The 12,792-nt window shown below is 37.7% G+C and overlaps 1 long non-coding RNA gene across 1 annotated transcript; it reads right to left on the bottom strand.

The window, feature by feature from the left end:
- Nucleotides 1-442: 442 nt before the first annotated feature.
- On the bottom strand, nucleotides 443-4,632 carry LOC134810239 (uncharacterized). Its single transcript, XR_010157841.1, has 3 exons — nucleotides 4,516-4,632; nucleotides 4,287-4,384; nucleotides 443-712 (listed from the first exon to the last, which is right to left on the bottom strand). It is a non-coding gene; the product is annotated as an uncharacterized LOC134810239 (long non-coding RNA).
- Nucleotides 4,633-12,792: the final 8,160 nt, after the last annotated feature.

The raw sequence follows: 12,792 nt of genomic DNA, 5'->3' as shown, positions 1-12,792 counted from the left end.
GTTTTGTTCTGAACCTATGATTCATGAACAAGTTTGAAAACAAAAAGGCAGAAGATGAACTATAAATCCTAATGCTGGGAGAGAGAACCAGGCTATTCAGGCAGATAAACCTCAGATATCTCAGAATTGTGATCTTCTGGGTCCTCATTATTATTCTCGGCAGCAGGGAGAATTGAAAATAGTTGCATTTCTACAATGGATAAACAGGTAGCTTATATAAGATCTTTCTGTTTGGGTCAAAAATAGAAATATAAATAAAAACAATGAAACCGTCAAATAGTAAAGATATTCTTGAATCAGAAGAGCCAGGGTTCAGCTGTACTTGCAATAAGGCCCATTGAGGGAGCCAGTCATTCTAAAATATCCCTTCATTTTATTCATTTTTCTCTTTAAAAGACAAAAAACAAAACAAGACAAAACCACCAAAGAGAGGAGACACGTTATATAATCTACACACTGGAAGCCTAACCATTTTTATTTCTTATTGCAGTTTGAATTGGAAAGGAACACAAAGTCCTAGAACATGGTAATTCATCTCCTGTTTCTTTGTCTGCAACTACAAGTAGGAGATAGTTCAGAACCATGCCAATCAGAAAACACAACAAAGCTGTATTAGCTTCTTATTTGTTTACTGACAGATCACAGGCCACTTCCCTGGAATCTCAGACATCCTGTTAGGTCTTAGAGGCTCCATCCAGGCATACCTAGAGAACTTCAGAAAAGAAAGGGCGTTTGAAAGGGCTCCTCTTTTTGTTCTGTGAACATATCATAGTTGAGTTGAGTTTTTAAAATATTCTCCACCCTTGTTTGTTTCTTAATGCAATACCAAGATGTAATTTGTATGGAAGCCAAAACTAGAGACATGCTGAATATGTGAATACTGAGGAAGTGGTTTCCTTAGCAATAACAGGCATGTGAAAGTCAAAACTTCCTTTCCTTCTCATGTGACCTTTTTCATAGCAATTCAGATAGAGGACAATGGAATTGAATTCCAAGCACCCACAGTATTCATGAATTGCTAAGCAATGATTCACCAAGTACCCAAATTACTCTAGACTGCTTGAGCATTTTATTAGTGAAATTGCTTTGTATTTAAAATTTCCTTCCTCATTTTGTACATCAGTTTTCCTTATTCCTACAGGCCACTTTTCCACCACTTTGAGACAACAGACATAAATAGAGCAGTACCAAGTAGTGATTAGTATAAGGACTTCAGAATATCAGAGTGTCAGAGCAAAACATTTCATACAATATTCATAACTATTTCCTTCCTTTGGAAACATTAGCTACTAGATGCATATAGAAAAAGTTTGCTCGATAGCTAGCTAAAGTTTGTTATTTCCTCAAAATAAATAATATAACTTAATTTGGGGGAATTCACTCAGTTGTATTTTAGAAACACTGAAGTTTTCTTTTGTTCTAATTACCGATGTATTTTGACCCACTCATCCTGGAAAAAAAAAAGTGCTACATTTGGCTTACAAATTGCACATTTGGCTTAGTCCTCAAAGGTGGTAATTTATTTAACAATACATTACACATGGACACAGGAAGGGGAATATCACACTCTGGGGACTGTGGTGGGGAGGGGGGAGGGGGGAGGGACAGCACTGGGAGATATACCTAATGCTAGATGACGAGTTAGTGGGTGCAGCGCACCAGCATGGCACATGTATACATATGTAACTAACCTGCACAGTGTGCACATGTACCCTAAAACTTAAAGTATAATAATAAAAAAAAAACAATACATTAGCAAGCTGGGACCTTCAAGTGGTATTTTTTTTTTGCCTTTGATTAAATTGTAGTGTTTTGAGGAACATAGACAAGGCAGTCTTATGAACTCTTATTTCTCTTTATAGTCTGTGAATTGTGAATTTCAAAAGGACTAACGTTACTTAACTTCTTTCAAAATTCTATTAAGTGACTCTGCAGTGAGTGTTGCCAGACAGACCTAATACCCAGGTAGCTGTAGGTCTGTGATCCTGATCCTCTGTGCTCCTGATATTTGTGTTTCACAGGGCTGTAATAGTGGCTCTCATACTGGGTTATTATAAGTATTCATAAAGTGTGTAAAGCAAATGGACTAAGTAGAAAGGCACCGTAGCAACCCAGGTGGGAGGTCATCATGATGGAGGCAAGAAGGCAGATTTCGGATGTTTTAAGGTGGATTTGATGCATCTTAATAATAAATTATATGAATGGATGGAGAGAATCAAGGATAACTCTAAGATTTTGGCTTCAGCAACTGGGTGGATATTGGTGCCATTTAACTAAGCTGGGCTGGATGCAATAAGGTGCTTTGATAACATTTGCATTTAACTGTGATTTTTAATGCCTTAACTGAGGACCACAAGTACTTGGGGAATTGCAGAAGTAGTAGGGGAAATATATTAGAAGAGTGAGTGTTGCAAAGTAGCTGCTCAATAAACATTAGTTCTCCTTTCCCCTATCTGTCTCTTTGTTGTGACATTGACTTTGTTGTGACAGTCAATTTAACCTAAACTGCTCCTAGTTTAATGGCTCTTCTGGACTCAGAAGTAGTGCAACATACAGCCTTCATATTCAAGTGGCCCCAATCGTTATCTTCCTTAATAGTAAATAAGAGGTGAGTCTTAATAAAAGTATAAGGATCTCCAGTGAATTCACTATCTAACCACTCTCTACAGGGCTTGTGAGATTGTTTAACAAAGACAGTCTGAGTGGCCCAGGCAAGCAGGGTAATTTTCCACACCTTCAGACAAATACAGTGGAGATACAAAGTTTGCAATGTTCTTATTTGGCCCCCACACACTGCACTCTGGCAGTGAGAGAGGTCAGGCTTTCAGAAGGTTATTTCTGAATCTAGACAAGCATCCCACAGTGTGTGTGCACTGCTTACCCTCAGTGAAAAGTGGTTCTCATTTTTAGTGCCATGAATCCTATGATCATCCCCTCCCTTTTCTAACCAAAGCTGGTTCTGGAAGGTGGGCACTACCCCACAGTGTTGATTTGGCTAGTCCTGCGCCACTGTAGCCAAAGTCACTGAGAAAGTACTTGATTATCTTTAGGAGTAGAACAGCCAGGGTAAGCCAGTGGGAAAATGTTACAGAATGACAAGTAAGTGCTTGCTAAAATATTTTTGGTGCTCACTTCAGGTTGACTCAGCAGGTCAAAGAAATGTGAATCCAGAAGTTAGGAGTGACCTTGGCTAAGTCACTTTATCTCTCCAGCCATTGAAAGCTTGGATTAAATCATAGGCTTTAGAGCTAGGTTCCATGGAGCTTTGGAGTTCTGTTATACCTGTCACAGGATAGGGACCATTGATAAAAGATACTCTTAGCAGATGAGAATCTGGACATCTGGGCTCGGAGAAGCTTTGATTTTACCTGTTTTTATACACTGATTTAATTTGTTTAAAAATATCCATGAGCGAAAAGGAAAAAATAATTAAAAGTATACGCTAGATGATTTCTAATTTCTTTTGAATCTGGACATTCTAAAATTGTTACAAGAACAGGTATATAGATTGTAATTCATATAAGAACCAGTTAACAAATATAAAACAACAATAACATGAATCACCAGCACTGTTTCATAACCAAAGATTATTCTCCTAATCTTAGCCAGAGTCTTATAAATGTCTATTTTTGTCCAAAGAGTATTGAGAAAGATATAATAGATAATTCAGAGTAAATCTGTGGCAACTAGGAGAAGAAATTTTAAAAAAGAGAGAGAGAGCAAACATGAGGTTAAGAAGCTTGTAATCAGTGAGGTTCTCCCTCTAACTTAGGGAGAAAAAGTTCCTAATACCAGCAATGCATATTGGCCGAACTCATTCTTACCTATTTTGCTAATTTTTTTTTTGACCTTTAAAAATGTCATAGGCACTGTTGGGTGTTCAAAGTGAAGGTCTTAAAGGAAATAATACTTTGTCCACATCATTGGGCAACATTAGGAAGAATCAGAGCCACAAAGGGATGAAGACAACCCTCTTTGTAGCCATGTAGTGGTTCTATCAGTAACAGCTGGAGTCAATCTCTCTGTGCAGCATATTTTTAAGAGGTGAGTTGTTTGATACCTGCTCCCCATTATCCAGCATCTTCAGAAAAGGCTGAAGCAGCCTTGCAGTTTTTCTGGCACGGTTTTACCCCTATTAAAAAGGCTATTGTTGAACTGTTCAAATTGGGATGCTTTGATTGTTAGCACGTTCAGTACTCTGTGATTACCGTAATTACAGACCTGTGAAGGTCAAACTGACAAAACTGAATATAAACTGGAACTGAATATAAACTGGGACAACTCACTGCATTAGTTCTTTTTGCACTCTTTGGTTGTTGTTGTTGTTGTTGTTGTTGTTCCCTGTTGCTGTTGTTGTTGTTGTAAGAGTTGCCAAGTGTTAAATCTATAATAGAAAATAAAAATGAAAGTCATCAATTTTACAGTTTGGCTTTGGCTACGTAGAATCAGTACTCAAGGAACTAAAAGGAATGCTCCATTGTACTTTCAGGTCCAGTTATACTTTTGGGTCATTACCTTCCTCCATAGTCATGGTCTTGAGTTCATGTGATGTATCCAGGTATGTTTTTAAAGTGGGTCATGAGTCTTCCATGTTTTGCAGAATTTTCCTTATTTTTCTCTTTGCAGGAACATGACGCTAAATACAAAATACAATTTTTGTTTGTATATGTATAGAGGAATATGTAGCAGAAATAGTTCTCATGTAAGGGGAACCCACACAATTATACAAAAATAAACGAAACGGTCTCCCGATAATTGCATGGCCAAAGACCAGAATAAAATTACTTCTCAGGTACACTAAATACAAACTAGTCTTTATTTTCCTTTGTCCTCATTGATGGCTTCAAACAATAGTTTTAAGTAATAATTAAGTAAAAATAGAGGCTATTATCTTATATGCCATGTGGAGGCATGAAAAAAGGTAGAAAACAAAATAAATATAAATTCTGTCTACACAACAGAGAATGCTGTTTGCATAGTGCCAGGAAAAAGTTTGGGGTCAGGACAAAAGCTATGTCTAAATGAAGCCAAAATAGAAAAGCCGGATGGAAATTAATCAATTCACAAAATCCAGATGTTTCATCTACTGAGATCCAGCCATCTGAATTTTGGCTGCCTGAAATGTTCATGTTTCCTCCAGATGTTTGCTTTCAGGTAGACATAATCATAATGTCCCATGCTTAATTTCATTATAATTTACCATATTGTTCAAAATGTTAAGTGTTCTCTGGCTAATGACAAGGATAAGGATAAAAAAAACACTATTTTTCATGTTTTAGTAGAAATGGCATGGTTAAAGGATGATTGTTTAAAGGATAAAATAATGACTCTTATAAAGTATAAAATGAACATGTGTCACAAACTTTATTTCACTCATCAATTAATAAGGAAAATGTTACAACTGGTTCAAAGAAGAATCCCAAGGAGATATATATATATATATATATATATATATATATATATATCCATTCATACAAATATATATACAGTAAGGAACTTTGAAGTGAAATAACAAACAGATGCAAAGTGGGTCTGTTCATAGGGCAATAGACTACTGCATTTTAGCAGATATAATTAATTTTTATTTCTATGGACAAGAGTCATATGCATTTTTACCAGTTTTCTACAACTTTCTGAGTTGTAAAGTAGTCCAAAGACAGTGGAAGGCAGAGATAACCCAGAAGAATGCACTAAATAGAACACTTGCTAATCTTTTTTATTCCTATTTCAAAGTCTTTAAACTTTTTTCGTTAAATATTTTGTTTACTAAACTAAAATTATTTATGTATGCAAACATTTCTGAATTTCCGTGGTACTTTCAGTTAGCATCACATAATTTGCCACTTGCTTGGACACTCCTAATTCTATTCTTGATTACTGCATATATCTTGCCTCACACACTATGTTGCAATTCCTCATTTTAAAATTGCCTCCTATTCACTCCATTGGTGAGGAAAGGATTTCTCTGTAGTGTTATGGGAATGGCCAAATACATAATACTTCACACTGGACAAGTGAGATCAACAGCAGTGTATTAGTCGTATGTACTCACAGACCACGGGAGAGGGACGCCATGCCAACAGGGTCACATGGAGCCTGTGCTCAGGAACAGAGCGGATGACAAGGATTGTGGGAGGCAGGCTTTGTACTGTCAAGAGGATGAGGTGCCCCCTGACTCCCATGAGAGTATATGAGTGATTTGTTTGAACAATTCCACAACTGGAAGCCACTAGTCAGAAATAAGCAGGAAATGCATCCAGACTGTTTGATAAGGAGGGTTGTTTGACTAGGGGGACGATATCCACAGGAACAAGAGTGAGAACAATGCTTAGACCCTTTGAGATCCTACCAATTTTACCAGAGGTCAAGGCAGCACATAATATTGAGCCTCAATTTTAAGCCTTGCACCACAATTCTTGAGAGCAGCAACTAAACTTATCCAATGAATTAACAATTCGTTGAGCTCCTATGATGTGCCAGATACTCTTCCAGGCTCTGGGCATGCAGCAGTGGGAACAAATGTTAAAAGATCTTTGTCCTACATTCTAGGGAGAGTCAATAAACGAAAGAGAAAAAATACTTAGTATGATAGATAGTGATAAGGGCAATGAAGAAATTTGAAGCAGAGGATGAAGAAAGAAGTGCAGAATAATGGGGGTGGGGTGCTATGTTGAAATTTTAAATACCGTGTGGGGGAGCCTTTACTAAGATGACATTTGAGGTAGGACCCAAAGAGGTAAGCCATGAGGATATCAGGGAAACGAGCTTGGAGATGGAAAGACCAGCATCATAGCCCTCCACAGCAGAAGAATGTTCTCAGGTTCGAGGAAAGTAAGGGGTTCAGTATGGCCAAAATGCCCTAAGCTAGAGGAAAAGCAGAAAGAAATGGGGTCACATTGAGATACAGGGGTTAGAGCACAAATTGTGCAGTGCCCCCTAGCATTTGATTTTTACTGAAAGATGGGAACCCAGAAAAGGGATGTGGGTAAAAGAATGGCCTGCTATTTGACCAACTTTTCTTTTCATCTCTCGAAGAGCCTAGCAAAGTACTGAGCACATAAAGGCTGCTGAATATATTGTGACTGGTTAATTGTAAAGGGAGCAACCCCTTTCTTCACTGCTTTCCACAACTTTTTACCTTAATCACAATTAGATGCAGGTTTATTTCTACCTAAAAATATACTTACTGCAGAGATATGGACACTAACAAAGTTCAGTTTATACAGAGTCAAGGTGTGAGCCAAAACCCATCTCTTTACTGATGAGGCCTGGATCTCTCATTAAAATATCACAGGTATAATAGAAACTAGCACACTTACATACAGTGAAGGATACAGCCCATGCAAATTCTAGAATTTTCTACAGACCTCTACCATAGGACAAGGGACATTTGAAATTTAATATATCAGACACATTTCACCTAGCTTTTATTCTTCATAATTTTTTTAATTTTTAATTTTAATTTTTATAAGTTCATAGTAGGCGTATACATTTATGGGGTACATGAGATGTTTTGATACAGACTTGCAATGCATAATAATTATCACATCCTTCATAAATTTTATTTACATAGTGGAAATATGTTTCAAGCTGTGGAGCATTTATAAATTTATACTGGGATAGCATCTTAAAAATTTTCCCTTCTATGAATAAGTTCACATGGAAAAACAGTATATGTTATAAATTCTGAAATCAGCAACTTGACTCTATATTGTGCAGTTTGACAGACAGGACTCATAATTTAGTTCAGTCATGGCTTTCCTGAGTAAATATAGATCTATCACTGACATAATTAGCCAATCTTCATTTTCTCCCACCTTGGTCATAGATTTGATTTTTTATCATTAGCATTTAGAGAGAGTAGCATGTATAATACAATAAAGAGTTGGATATGGGACGGAAAAATAGGAGGAATCCCTTCACCTGCTGCAGGAATGTGTCATTCTGAACCCTAAAGCTGATTCTATTTGGTTTTAACAAGGTATCATCTCCAAATCCTATCATGTTATATTATGTTAGAAACATTAAGTTACAATGGAAGAGTCCCAGTAAGTGGAGAAAGTTGAAGGTTGTCCGATAAAATTAGGCAAGGGTTCACATGCATGCTTTGTCACACACTTCACTGCAGACACATCTGAAAATGCACCCCCAACACCCCTAACATTGTCTTCCTGGAAAGCACCGTTTATTAACAGGACTCAAACATGAACTACTCAATAAAGATCTTTCTTCCTCTGTTCCTCCCTCCCAGAACTGACAATGCATTCATTGTACCCTATAAACAATTTCATTACTGATAATATGTACCTCTAAGTCTGTTTCTCCTATTGGACTGGAAGCAATTTAAAGACAGTGACCTCACTTTTATTATCTTTTTATCCTGAACTCCCAGCACAATGCCTGGCACACGTAGGACTGAAGAAATATTGTTAATTATTTAATGTTATCACACTCACTAGATCCAACATGATAACATGAGAGAAGGAAATTCTACTTCAGCTCCATAATTTGAGAAAGGTCATTCTTCTTTCTTAGAGGCAGCACCATTACATAACAGAGTCACCACTAGTGGCAGTAGAGTTTGGTGTGTAAGAAGAAATGGGCTGGGCACAGTGGTTCATGCCTGTAATCCCAGCACTTTGGGAGGCTGAGGCGGTCAGATCACTTGAGGTCAGGAGTTCTCAAGACCAGCCTGGCCTACATGGCAAAACCCTGTCACAACTAAAAATACAAAACTTAGCCAGGCGTGGTGGTACAAGCCTGTAATCACGGCTATTCAGGGGACTGAGGCAGGAGAATCATTTGAACCTGAGAGGCAGAGGGTGCAGAGAACTGAACTGAGATCGCGCCACTGCACTCCAGCCTAGGAGACAGAGTGAGACTCCATCTCAAAAAATAAAAATGAAGAAGAAGAAAGGGATCACTAGCCTTTAAATAATTCTGTCTCAGCATTATGATACAAGTTTTTTATTTAATGAAGGTATTTTCATCTTCTCTTCAGCAGTAGCATCACTTAAAAATCCATTACGTATAAGAGGTGGTGTCTTTGAAAGTGGATCTAAAGATTTCCCAACTTTCTGAGACTCTAAGGGTTGAGCTGAAATTTGTCTTTCGTGAAGAGTCTTGCTTTGTGTGAGAGAGACCATTCTGTAGGGCCTTTTTAAGTCATGCACGTGTAATGAATTTACTTAGTCCTTGAGAAAGTTCTGACTGGTGAAACATTCAAATGCCATACTTTTGAATGGAATTTATACATTCTGTGTTCTGGTTTTGTTTTGTTTTGTTTTTCAAGCAATGGTTGGCTTCTTGGAGGACAGAATGACACTTCTAGGACCATTATAATATCCAATAATGTTTCCTCTTATAGGCCCAGATATAGGGAGTTGGGGCTCTATATTTTAGGAGGAGAGGACCTAAGAAAGAAACTATGGACCATGGTTGGGCGCCACACTATGGCAACTGTCAGGGACAAGAAGGAGAGACCAAAGGGGTCCTTTGAAAAATAATATAGACTCTGACAGTGATAGGTTAAACTCTTTTTCCCAACTCAGAAACAGAAAGCCAAATACTGCATGTTCTAACTTCAAAGTGGGAGTTAAATACTGTGTACACATGGACATAGAGTGTGGAATGATAGGCATGGGAGACTAGGAAGGGTGGGGAGGGTGAAAGGGGGGTGGGTGATGAGAAATTATTTAATGGATACAAGGCACACTATTCTGGTGGTGGATACACTAAAAGCACTGAGTTCACCACTACACAATATAGTAAGGTAACAAAATCGCACTTGCACCCCTTAAATTTATACAAACTTTTAAAAGTGGTGTTCCCTTCTGTATTATAAATCCCCTATCATATCTTGCAAGTCTTCATTTACTTTGTCAAACACGATATCTTTGTGTTTGGGAACTAAAGGAATAGTGGCTGCAGCTTAGAAAAGCGTAATGAGATAATTGGTGGGGTGTGGCCTTAGAGTGGTGGTCCCTGGTAGCAAGTGACAAGTGGAAGCCAGAGAAGCTTTATGCAGCATTTAGACACTCACTAGGGATTCCCAGAAATGTTGGGGAACAGCCCTAGAATTCCTACAGTCAGGCAGGTTGGGAACTCAGCTGGTTGTTACTATCAAAAGAAAGGGGAGCCTTGGAAACCAGAGAAATGAGAAGCACTTGGGTGACAACAGATGGCTTTTTTCAAAAGAAAGTTAAGGTAAGACTAAAATAAGTATACATTACACTATGTCTCTCCTAAGGAGCAACAAAGTTCAAGTGCATGTTCTTGGGTTACCTTTCTGTCTTTACTCCTGAGGACTAAGAGTCCCCAGAGACTGGCAGATGCCTCCAGAAAGATGAACATCTAGTCAGAAGAGAAGGCAAATGAGAAGGAGGAACACAGGGAGAAACTGGAGAGGTACCCTGAGTGGTGAGAGAATGCTTCAGGGCTCTCTTAGCGGCTTGGACTAAGAACAGAGGTGATAATTATTCTAAGGAACAGGTAGCAGGGCACAGGCTCTGTCCAATCAGGACAGCTGAACCAGCCAATCAGAATGGACAGGGCACAGGCACTGACCAATCAGGACAGCCAAACCAGTCAATCATAATGGACAGGGCCACGAGCAGCCAGTAAGGCTGAAGGTTCACAGGGAGTCCCACAGACACGAGGGGTCTCCAGTCCTCCCTACATGTATATGTCAATCACTCTAATCAGATGGACCACTCACTAGTGAAAAGCACCCTGCCTTCTGAGGGTGGATTTGTGCATCATCACTGGTAAGGAATTTTACCATTTTGGTCAGTCTCTTTCCCCCCGTGCCTCTTTTTCCTCCCCCCTTCTCTACTGGGCTCATTTATGAGCTATTTTTTCTCTCTTCCTGCTTTTCCAGTGTGTTCTGCAGCATGCACTCAGCTCTTTGGAATTCTGTGGGTGGCGAGGGTTTTCTCCTCCATTTCATGTGCTCAGTGATGTGGAAAGAGAAGTATGAACTCTGACACTTTCCTTTTGCGAACATTTTGATGAAAGGACAAGTGATAGTCACAAATTTCAAAACATGTGGCAGGGGAGATGTAGAAGACACCTCATTTGTTACCAGCAGCAGCTTCTTTCTCAGATCATCCCAAAATGCTGGCATGTGCCCAACAGCTTAATTTGGAGAGAATCCTATTTTATTCAAGCCTCAGATAGAATAGGCTATGAATGGTTCATTGGATAAATACTCATTCTCTCCCTCCTCTAAGCCCTAGGTCTGTCCCTCTTGCACCCTCGTCATCTTTGCTATTTCTCTTTCATTAAATTCCTTTGAAGTTGTGGATTATTTTTTCTGTCTTTGAACATTCCTTCTGGCTAGTGGATTTCAGAAGTGCAAGTGCTTTAAACTTTTCTTTCCCCTTTTGAATTAATACTGTACTCCACATTTTTTTCTTTCCATTTCTGGGGGACCAACTACTGTGTTGTTTTATATTGCATTTTCATTTCAGAACTATTTGAAAATGGAACTCATGCCATGCACGTGAATATTTTGCTTCCTCTTAGCTGATTTAATCAGCATGGATACCATTATTCATGCAATTGCATGAATAATTTATCTCACTGTTGTAAAAGTTTAATAAAAGTTTTCTTGTCTTTATCAAATTCCATGTTACTCTTTGTTCATTTTATAGCAGCAACATAATCAGAATATAAAGCAGCTCATATCAAAAAGCAATGAATGGCATAGACTTTATTAGAGCTCTTGTGTTATTTTGTATTGCCATTTTACCTATGATTGAATAAGATTTTATATATGAAGAAAATGAGATAGATCTATTGAGCTCAGCATGACCAGCACTAACCAATCCATTCCACTTTTGATTAGAAAAATTTGGAGTCACATTATTACAACTAAGATGCCCAGCCTTATTTGTACTATCCAACAGAACATGTGTTTCTTGTTCATGCACATGTGTGTATATATATATGGGACTCTTCTACCCACTGTGTAATACTATTTTATGACTAACTCTTAATCCAGAATAATTGGTATTTCTTGCATAAAGAAAGGCACCAGAACAAATATTATTTGTTCACAGTTGATTTTTCTGTTATAGCCACAAATTAGCCACTTTCAATCAGTGAAATTACTCTACAGATTAAAAGTATTTTGATAACATTTACATGTTTTCCTTTAATGTGAGAGCAGCAAACCTTATAAACAAGAACCATCGACACAATAGAGGATTAAGTATCTATACACAAGAGCAATACATGGTAGCTTAAAGTAATGGCACCTCTTCTGTGGAATATTCATTGATCTTTGGAAGAAATAGTAGCAATTTTACAAAATAAAATAAAATTACTAAATATATTGTGCCTGCTCTCTCTTGCATGCACTCTCTCTCTTAAACATCATGCCTTATTTTGGTCTTTCTATAGTCATAGAGATTTAGGAAATGGTAGAAGTTCTAGAAGAGAGACAGAAAAAGGACTGAAGGCATAAATATTTGTGTGTATATAAAATATTATATATAATACATACCAATATATAATAAATTAAAAGGTTACTAAGTATGAAGCTATATAAAAAGATTATTTGCATGTATTTATGAAGAAGGGTGTTTCAGTTGTAATTTTTTAAAAATTTGCTTCAGAACAAATCAAAAGTAATGGATTTTACTTGAATTAAAAGATTTAAGATCTGGAAGAGGCATCAGTCATATTCATATTGCTTAGTTATGGTAACGCCTAAAACAATTATTTGAATGTTTCCTGAAATTTTTTTTTTTTTTTTAAATGGAGTCTCACTCCATCGCCCAGGCTGGA

This window comes from Pan troglodytes, chromosome 5, assembly GCF_028858775.2.
Source record: "Pan troglodytes isolate AG18354 chromosome 5, NHGRI_mPanTro3-v2.0_pri, whole genome shotgun sequence".
Taxonomy (NCBI): Eukaryota; Metazoa; Chordata; class Mammalia; order Primates; family Hominidae; genus Pan; species Pan troglodytes.
The sequence above is the reverse complement of the archived record's forward strand: the minus strand, read 5'-3'. Positions and strand labels throughout refer to the sequence as shown.